The sequence below is a fragment of the Pimephales promelas genome, chromosome 11 (genome assembly GCF_988280905.1).
Source record: "Pimephales promelas chromosome 11, fPimPro1.hap1.1, whole genome shotgun sequence".
Taxonomy (NCBI): Eukaryota; Metazoa; Chordata; class Actinopteri; order Cypriniformes; family Leuciscidae; genus Pimephales; species Pimephales promelas.
In genome coordinates, this window is record NC_142779.1 from 15,477,406 (window position 1) to 15,488,342 (window position 10,937).

The following is a 10,937-nucleotide window of genomic DNA, read 5'->3' on the forward strand; positions in this document are numbered from 1 at the left end:
CAGTGCGTGGTCAAAGTGTTGCCACAGAGGCTTGACCTTTAGCTGCCTTTGTTGTAATTCAATAAGAGGCTCAGGGCTGACACCCTAACCCAACACGGGGTGCAACACTACCCCACTACACCTCTAACAGGCGTAACCGCAACTTTCTCATACCTACTCACAGATAACTCAAATTTATTGAAACCCTTTTTCCTCTGTTTGTCTATAGAATTTCCACGGGGACATGGATGACATTTCGCATGAATATAATTAATGGGCACAATGCTTCTGAGATATTCTGTATTTTCCTTCAAAGGCACAGAAGACGTGTCATTAAGTCTGCATTTGAAGCAGTTTAAAAATATAATTTCACAGAAATTTTAAACTATTTAACTTAAGGGGAAAAAATTAATAAATGACCAAATATTCTGAATTTAGAGGAAACACATATACTAGCATATTAAATAACTATTTTTTTGTCTGTCAATTTGTGAATTATCTCAACTTCAATTAGAAACAATTTAATAAACTATTAGTTAACTTGAATAAACTAAAGCTAAAGTGAATTATATTTTAAATTCAAGTAGTTCTAAATTGCATAAACGCACACAAAATAGATTTAAATAAGGCATGTTTTGGCAGATTTATAAGCCTCTTTAACATGTCCAGACTAGTCTGAGGACATTTGGCCCTGTACAAACATGCACATATTTATCATATATACATATTTAGCAATTATTGAGTAACCAATTAAAGTGTTTTTATTTTTTCCATCCAAAATATTTGCTGTCTGAATTCAATTGGCTTGTTTTTGGAGAGCATTTACCTTTAAAAACAAAGGCACAGCAACAAATTTGTCAAAGGAATTCATCCATGCTCCTCAGTTCGGCACCAGATGTCTTTCTCCTGACATGTGTCACCCAGTCTGTCATAAACCCTTTCCCTGGGTACAATAATTCCTCCATTACTTTCATTTCATTCTGTATTATGACCACAGAGTCACACGTCATGTTTTGAGGTCAAAGCTCTTACACTGATGGACTTCAGATATTATGCATCAAACTACAGATCTAGATGGATCACTCACAGCTTAGCTCTGGTATTTTTAATGGTGAATTGTGTCTACTAATTTGCCCCTACAACCTTAATAATTCCCTTGTGCTTCTGGAAAAGACAAGAATAATAAAAGAGGCGTTAGTCTCAATACAGATTGTGTTATAGCAAATTTTCTCTGTTTCTTGGTGTTGGATCAGCTGTTGTGGTGAAGCCTCAGGGTTAGTCCTGACTTATAATATGGGTGCAAGAACTGTGCCATATTGACCTTGCTGTTGCGTTTGGGGGGGTTTAAGCACTGCAAGGTTAATGGCTTACACCAGATCAAACATCCAGATGCGCTAAAAGAAAAAGGCAAACTGACACAGTCTAGAGTCTAGACTAAGTCACTGAAACGGATCTCTGGTGCTCTGTTTGCCCAAACGGGAATCGCAACTTGTGTGATTTTGTTCAACTGAACCCTATTAACCTCTGGACACAGAACGGACCTTTCTCACTCTGAAAGGGATCCAGCAAGCTGGGAGATCCCTCTCATTCAAGATTTGGCCCAACAATTTAAATTCTGACATTACTTCAATTGCTCTCCCCAATGTCGTTCCAAACCTCAAGACATTCGTTCATCTTCGGAACAAAAATAAAGATCTTTTTAATGAAATCTGAGAGTTTTCTGTCACTCCATTGAAAGCCTACGCAACTGCCACTTTCAAGCCCCAAAATAGTGAAGACATCATTAAAGTAATCCATGTGACTCCGGTGGTTTAATCTCAATTCTGTTTTGTTAGCGCAAAAAAAAAATTCCCACACAATCTACCACTTTATTTAAAAAATAATGATATCACTGGAGATGAATATTTTGTAAATAAAGTGGTAAATTGTGTGTTTTTTTTTTATAAATACTCACGCCACTTCATAAATTTGAGGTTAAACCATTGGAGTCACATGGATTACTTTAATGACGTCTTTACTACCTTTAGGGCTTAAAAATAGCTGTCAATGGAGTGAAAGAAAGCTCTCAGATTTCATTAAAAAGATCTTAGTTTGTGAGAACAAAAGTATTAAGCATTTGGAATGATATAAATGACATAAATATGACACAAATCTAAATGAAGACATAAATAATGAGATAATATATATATATATATATATATATATATATATATATTAATAATAATAATTAAGATACTTGCCTGGTTTCATAGAAAAGACTTAAGTCTATAGTAGACTAAAATGTATGTTTGAGCTGTTTTCACAGAAAGTAACTTTCACTGATAATTTTCTTAAAATATGTCAGTGCCATTGTTTTGTCTCGAGATGTAAACCGGTAATGTTTTTTTTCCAAGGCACGTTTTAAAAAAAGAAAAAAAGCTACTTAAACGTCCTAGTTGAACTAAGGCCTAATCCTGACTTAATCAAAGCCCTGTCTGTGAAACCGGGCCACTGAGTCATAAATATGAGATAACATGTCAAAATGATGTCAGACATGAGGTCATAATAATGACAAAACATCTCCACTTTTTTGTCAGAATTATTACTTCTTTCCAATATTGTAGACCTTTGCTAATAATTATGACTTATATATCAATTTCGACACATGAAATCATGATTATTTACCAAACCCTGATTTTTTTTTTTTTTTTTTGCAGAAATGTTTCCATACTTTCAAATCGATTTTATAAATGTAAAAACATATCACTCCAGGTTATAATTTAACACCACTTATATTGTGACATTTTTAGTATTTTTAATAAATGTTTTAATTAAGTGAAACGTGTATATAACGATCTTTCATCTTGCGCACACACATTCAAAGGCCTGTTATTTCCGCCATATATTTCACCATGTCAGATGTTATCACACGAAGGCCCCTGCTGTTCAGCCTTTGAATCAATCACGTTAATACTGTCACGTAACAATTGCCACAGATATCCAGCTTCACTGCTGATCAACACATGGGGGCCACGAGGAGGTTGTCTTACATATGTGTCGCACAACAGGTGCTGGATTTCGCCATCAGCCTGGAGCCTGCAGTCTGCACAAAACAACAGGAGAAGAAAGAGACTGAACACACGCAATGGATATTAACTTCACTTTTCCTACAATACTATACTTTTTATTGGTGCTGCAAATCTTTGTAATACACTTCTCACATAATTTATGACATAAACATCCCAGCACATTCTAAAATTGAGAACAAAGAACAAAAAACATGGCATTTTCAAATTAACTATTGAATATAATATGCAATAGGAAGTAGGTCCATTTGTCTTGCATCAGATGAGACGCGTATAATCACCCTAAAGTGACAATGACTACCATCACACTTTGAGCTCTATAAATTGTTGTCATGAAATGGATAGTGTATGAGCCAGAAGGGAAGCCATGCACAAACATTTTTCTTCGTAAAAATCCTGTCACTCAGTTTTATGAGTTGACCTGTTCGGAGTGCGAGGAGATTAGTAGGGGTCAGAGGTCGCCGTGCAAGATTCTGACACCGCCGTTGCATTCTGGACACTCGTTAAGAGCACAGACATGGGATGCGAGAGAGGCCAAGGAGACACAAAATAGAAATAACATGTAAGCGGATAGCAAATGACGACTTTATCCGGTGCCTCTCGCTCGCATTCTTTTACGATCATTTATGGCCGAGGATTTATGCAGAATGCATTATAAATCGAGCGCGAGTGATATGTGCAATATTAATGATTTTTGTTACAGAATAGCTGAGGAATGGGGTTTACGTCACACCTCAGGCAGGATTATTTGCATTTCTCCCAAATAAAGTTACTGTTTCACAGTGCTTTTGTCCACAGAACAGCCTATTTTATGGGGATCTGAATGACACAAGCAGATCTGAATTTAGTGTTGTTATGGCAGCCTCTCACCTCAAACAGAACGATGTTGGCAGCAAATGTACTGAAATATTGCCCTTCCTTTGTTTGCCAAGCACTTTGCCATGGATGCGTACCCTCTCGCTCGCTCTCTTTCTATCACTCATAAAAATCATATTTAGTTCCTTATTTCTCCTCCTTAGCATATTTATGAGAGGACCTGGTGGGTATTATTCCTCCTTTATGACATGATCCAGAGACAAGGAGTTAAGCTCATCGCCCCAAACCAGCGATCAGCCCAGCACTCTAGCATAACTGTCTCTGGCGTTCTCCATCCATTACCCAGGCTTAGCGATGGGCCACTGCTGCTCTATTCCAGCGTCAACTCTCTCTCTCTCTCTCTCTCTCTCGTTTCACATTAACTATTCAGATCAGCTTGACGCACAGGCGCTCATCTCCATACCCCGAGCCACGTTATTATCTCGTCTCTCGTCTTTTTCGTCGCTGCTGATCGGCCCTTCTGCAATAACGGCCATTGTGAATTATTCAGGCCTAGTTAGGCGCAGAGCTCACCCTGACGCAAAACTCGCATCATGAAGTCCATCCATCTCCACGCTGAAATATAGCTGCCAACAGCCTCTCCAACCCCAGCGTCTTCAATCACACAGTCGCGTCTGTCACACCACCACAGCCGGCACTTTACTCAACCTCAGACCGGACAAAAGAGCTCCCATCAGCACCCTATACACATTTACTGACACACATATGAACACATACTGTGTGTTATTCAGGCTCAATTAGTTTAATCTGTCATTCTTGTAACTCAAAAAGTATAGCAGAGTGCAAGCAACACCAAGGTCATGGGTTCAAATCTCTTGCACAGAAAATGTATGCCTTGAACGCAATGAAAATAGTATCTGCAAATGACGTGATCTTGAAATACTGAACATTTCAACTTTACTCATTGCGTTTTATATTATATAGTATAATTTACAAAATAGTACATAGTACATAAACTATTTTTAAGTAAAAAACAATTTTTTAGCCCTTTAAATCCTATTAAATGAGTTTGCTTTGAAAATGTAAAAATGCTGAAAGTCTCTGAGGTTTACACACACACACACACACACACACACACACACACACACACACACATGCACACAAATATATACATATACACTAATTTAGTCTTTCACATTTTTTACATTTAATTCAATGTGTTACCTGGCGTCTTTTGCAATTATTAGTGAAATTTAGAAATTATTGAGTGAAATTTGTTTTAAAGTAAACCATACACCAATTTTTTGGCGTGTTTTTTTTTTATTTTTTTTTTCAATAATAAAGTTTATGTTTATGTTGAAATGGTGTTTTTAAAAATACCTTATTTATCACCTTAGCTCATAAATGAACAAACACACACAAATACATAGAGAACGAGTCATTTTATTAAATTACAGAAGCCTTTGTAAAAGAGCATCCACCCGTGATAAACAATGTCAAGAACTTCAGCCTTTAGACACAAGTCTATTTCCTGAAAGCTTTAGGGTTATTAGGCACTCATAATGAAGCTAATTAACAGGCTCAATTATTTTGTGCGAAAGCTCATCAAAGAAACAATTGAGAGATGGAAACAGGCAAAACTGTTTTCTAAATCAATGAATGTGTCATTAACATCCAGTAAATTAAGTAATTTATCAGACGCTACAAAACAGGGGCAAGTATTTACACTAGATAGTCAGGACAGACACGAACACAAATTAATATAACAAGATCTCAAATGACATAAATAAACAACATTAGATATTTTTTCGTCTGATCTGCGTGCTTCCAAATAGGAAAAGCATAAAAGGTAGACTAATCGCACACATATTCACACACAGACTTTTGGGACACTTACCTTTAATAAGTGGTCTTCATGCTATTACTGCTCATGCATGGACATGGCATCATTCCATTGATCAAAATTTATCATACATCTACATACAGCCTTCAAACTGTGGAGGAGGGGAAACCTACAGAGAAAAAAATAACAGAACGCATTTAAAAACACAAGCATTTAAAAAAAGGAGTACAAAGTGTATATATTTGTATGTCAGAATTATGTCAGGAAAACATCTGAAGCACTCAAAAATTGTAAGCAAGTTTCAAATTTCGATCTATTAAAACGACAACACACACAGTCATGTTGTTTGTCAGTTCATTACAGCTGTTACAACACAAATGTTACAATGGGAGCTCCATTTTTGCTTCTTTTGACATATCATTACAAATGATCCTGGTCTCTAATGCTCCACAGTTTTCAACATCAATTCATAATTTCTTAATCCCAAAAATGGGAAACTTACAAAAACGGTTATGAAAAGCATTAATTGTTGCATAAAAATGTGCAATAAACAAGAATCAAATCAAACATTTCTTGTGTATTCAGCATATACAATTTGGATCCAAGTACTATCAGATAAAATTAATAAAAGAATAATTATAAATTAAAACAGCATACCTTAATTAATTAGTCATTTCTTTAAATTATAATTACATAATAAAATAACCTAATAATTAATATTAAAGAACAGCATATATGCATTTAAAGTGTAATAATTTCCTGTAGCAGGTTCTTATACATATTATTGTTAGCCCTGCCTTAATTATGTTAAACATGCAGAATGTGTACTATCAACACTGAAGTCTTAAATATAAATTTCTTTTTCCACATTTTATTAAAGTAAACTTCAAAACATTATAATGACATAAATACAAAGACATTTTAGATGTCAGAGATATGAATTGCCATTCCCATGTCTCATTTTATTTGTAAGTTGATCTAAATAAATAAATACATTGATTAATTGCTTCCAGCAAAGAATGAGAACTTTTAGCAAAGACATTTTAAGGACTTTTGCACCAAAAAATGATCACAGATCTTTAAAATAAGATAATAACTGACCGATAGGAACATTGTAGAACTGTGGCCCTGTTTAGACTTGTTATTAAGATGCGTTTTGGGCGATCGGATCACAAGTAGACGAGGGAGACACATACCCGTTTACACCTGGTGTTTCGTCTCTTTTGTCCACTTTCTGTACTGATTTCTTCAAGAGGAGGGTCTATGGGCGGGTAAATGTATGGCCGTTCTCAGATCTTTCCATCTAATAGACAAAATAAGCTCACGAAATGTACATATGAGCTCGCCCCGATATGACAGAAAAACACACTGAGCTTCAGCTTTCATTCCTGCGCTGAGAGCCGAAGACCACGGCGAACGGCATGAGCGAGTGTTAGACATCAGGAATGGTGAGAATACATTTTGTGCTTGGTACGTTTTTTTATCTTTAAACCAAACTTGGGTTTTCAGCCGACAAAGTTTAAATCCCATCAGGCTAGAGTACTTCCCATAATGTTTACGCATTAGGTCAGAAGGTGGATAGTAGATGGTCTTTTGTGGCTGATCGAACGCATAAGCGCATAAGCGACCACATGAGCGTTTACACAACAAAATAAATCTGGTCGAATGCGTTTTCAATTACCTTTGGATGTAGTTGACAGTGGACAAAGTTTAGACTCCATTTACACCTGTATTTAGCGCTGTCCACATGTGATCGGCAAAAACGTATCTTAATAGCCTACCAAGTGTTAACAGGGCCAGTGTGTTCTTTAAAAACATGACCAAACACAATCACAATCAACAATATCAATGATAAACCTTGGTAAACTTTGTTGTATAGAGCCTGTATAGAAGCCTATACGCATAAACATCTTCGTTCTGGGATCAGCCATGGGAACGTAAGCTCATCCGATTTGCTCCAGCAGGTGTGAACTGCTGGCCTCAGCACTTTCCCCAACTGAGACTCACTTTCTAGGGCACAATCCCTCAAAGCCTGTTCACTGCACCACACATACACAGACACGCCAACTCTCGCACGCACACTGATTTTGTCCTCCTGAAGAACGCTTTGCGCTCTTCTAAGCTATGCTAAGCGCCCCACAAGGACAGACCACACATATTTAACACATCAACAGGAACAGAAATTTGCTCCAGACTTATGCAGTCATTTCCACAAGACCAGCTCTGAATGTGCTGCAGTCAGACCATATCATGTTCAATTGACACCTCAGATCTCAATGACGAACCAATTTCGGAATTTCTTGTCTTCAAAGGTTGTTCTGATCAAGCCTTTATGTTGACACCCAACATTTGGTCGAGTTACCCTATATTTTACGGTCTTATAAAATTCTTGATTATGATTGGTCATGTGCGGCAATTAGCGGTCTGAAATTTCCTACGATTCACTCTCGTTCATGGCATCACTGTTCTCTCTCTCGTTTCATACAAACACATCTGGTGCCATCTTGCATCTCATGTATTGATGATTGTAGTAAAAGTGACCTCATCTTAATTTCATTGTTTTGTAAATAATGGAGTATTTTCGAGATTTAGTCAGGTTAGCGGCATTTTTTTTTTGACAGTGAATGAAAACGAGGCTGTGAGGGATAAACTATCAATTTATCCTTTCAATGGATTATACTGTTATTCAAATTATAACATTCAATGGATTATACTGTTATTTAAAGGGTTAGTTCACCCAAAAAAAAAAAAAAAAAAAAAAGTCTCATGGGGGTTAATTACTCACCCCCATGCCATACCAACCCCGTAAGACCTTTGTTGATCTTCGGAACACAAATGAATATATTTTTGTTTAAATTTGAGAGCTGGATCACTACCACATTGGCTGCCTAAGGGAATGAAACTTAACGGCCCAGAAAGTCAATGAAGAAATTTTTTTAATATTCCATGTGACAACAGTGGCTCAAGTATAAGTTTATCAAGCGACGAGAATACATTTTGAGCAAAAAAACAAACAAAAATAACTATTCTTTTTCTTCCTTGTAGGCCTGAAACAAGACTTCAAGAGATTTCCACGACGCACGCGCGAGAACTGAACTGAAGTAGTTGAAGGAGATCGAAATTCCCGCGCATGTGTCATGGAAATCTCTTGAACTCTCGTCTCAGGCCTACAAGGAAGAAAAGGAATAGTCGAATAGTCGTTTTTTCGCACAAAAAGTATTCCCGTCGCTTGATAAACTTATAGTTGAGCCACACATGGATTATTTAAACATTTTCTTCATTGACTTTCTGGGCCGTCAAGTTTCATTCCCTTAGGCAGTCTATGTGGTAGTGATAGAGCTCACAAATTTAATCAAAAATATCTTCATTTGTGTTCCGAAGATGAACGAAGGTCTTACGGGGTTGGTACAGCATGGGGGTGAGTAATTAATGACTTAATTTTCATTTTTGGGTGAACTAACCCTTTTTACAAAATACCAATTGTTCAGCTAACGAAATGTCTTTCTGAAAAAAATAATTCAGTAGACAAAAACTCAAACAGTTTTGAAAGTTAGTTGTGAAAATTACATGATCTAGGACCTTTATGCAGTGTGAGCAATTGTAAAGACTGCAAGTCTATTCCTCACAGTCTCGGTTTCATCCATGTTAAATTCAACAATTCAGACTAAAGCTTTAACTGGTATTTTTTGTCATTTCCTAATTAAATTACATTTAAATAAAACTCTAGAATTAAAACGACACATTCAAGAAATCTGCTAGGTTTTTCCCTCCCGACATGCACAAATCAACAATCTAATTGCTTAGAAAAATAATAGTAATAGGACATCCTATTACTACAAACTATGATCACATTCACTTTCAAAAATAAAGGTTCCAGGTTTTTAGTAGAGAAAAAACATTTATGGTTCCCCAAAATAACATTTCAGTGAACAATTCAGTTCAGCAACTTTTTAAAATTTGAAATCAGGTTCTTGAAACCATAGATGACAATACAGAACCTTCATTTTCAAAATGTTCAAAGGTCACAGAGATCTGTCAAGTGGGACATTGTCCTCTCTTTCTTGCTCAAATATGCACGTCAAACAGCTGCCATTGAAACACAGAGCAAGTAATTCACAAACAAACAAGTGCTACAACAGTCAAATGCACACTTAAACCCATTATTAGCCATTCGAATCCAATGAGAGCAAAGAATCAGGGGTAAACAGGTGACGCAAACTGCTGACTGTGATCTCAGGATAGCGAACAATATAACACTATCTCTAATTACACCAGGATGTTCTGATGGGATTTATTTAACACACACTTTGATGTTGTGAATTCCATGTGTAGTTTAAAATTACATGCATTACTTATGTATTGTTGTTTACATCACCATAAAATTCAGACAAACTAGAATAAACAGCTGGACTATTTTGTCCATAAGTATGCAGCAGCACAGTAATGTTACTGTAGCATTAAAGTGCTGGTATCCATTTGTCTGCGCCATCGCTCTCTATGGCTAAAGGGTAATGGATAAGGGTTAATCAATGCATCTTCATCTGACAGACGCTGGGCTGGTCAAGCAGGCATTACCAGGACTCATCACTAACATAATGAGCCATTTCCACTTCAGGATTTACCTCTTGCTGCGTGCCTTTTTTTTCTCTTCTCTCAATCTTTCTCTTCTTCCACAGAGCAATTTATTCATAAATATGAAAAGCCTCTTCAGTCAGCACTTTTCTTTTACAGTAATTTTGAGGCATGTCCAGGGGAGTTCCTCTTTAAATGATTCAGTGTTCTCCTCAGTGGCAGAAGCACTGACTTGGCACTGTGGTTTCAGCTGATTAGGGGGAAATGACTGTGGCCAGTGTCATACTATTTATGGTCTCATCTTTATTTCTGTAGCAGTACCCAAGTCCTGTTTAACATTTACTCACCCTCTTCTCGTTACGACTTTCTTTCTTCTGAAGAGCATGCAAGAAGTTTAGCAAAATGTTATTGCTTCTCTTTTCCAAGCAGCAGAAATGAATTGGGAAGGACGATGTCAAGCTGCAAATATGGCACAAAAAAAAAGCATATTAAAAGTCTTCTGAAGATTTATGATATGTGAGGAACAAACTGAAATTCAAGCTTCAAAGTACAGTAGCTCTCACAACTAAATCTATCCTTTTAAAATTTTCATCAAAACACTCAGCTGTGTTACCATAAGATGGAAAAAAATCCATCAGAGTAATACACATTACTATTCAAAT

General features: G+C 36.6%; 1 long non-coding RNA gene across 1 annotated transcript; it reads right to left on the reverse strand.

Moving 5' to 3' along the window:
- Positions 1 to 2,737: 2,737 nt before the first annotated feature.
- Positions 2,738 to 10,734, reverse strand: LOC148977156 (uncharacterized). Its single transcript, XR_016145645.1, has 4 exons — positions 10,623 to 10,734; positions 5,758 to 5,872; positions 4,434 to 4,601; positions 2,738 to 3,061 (listed from the first exon to the last, which is right to left on the reverse strand). It is a non-coding gene; the product is annotated as an uncharacterized LOC148977156 (long non-coding RNA).
- Between the last annotated feature and the right edge of the window lie 203 nt (positions 10,735 to 10,937).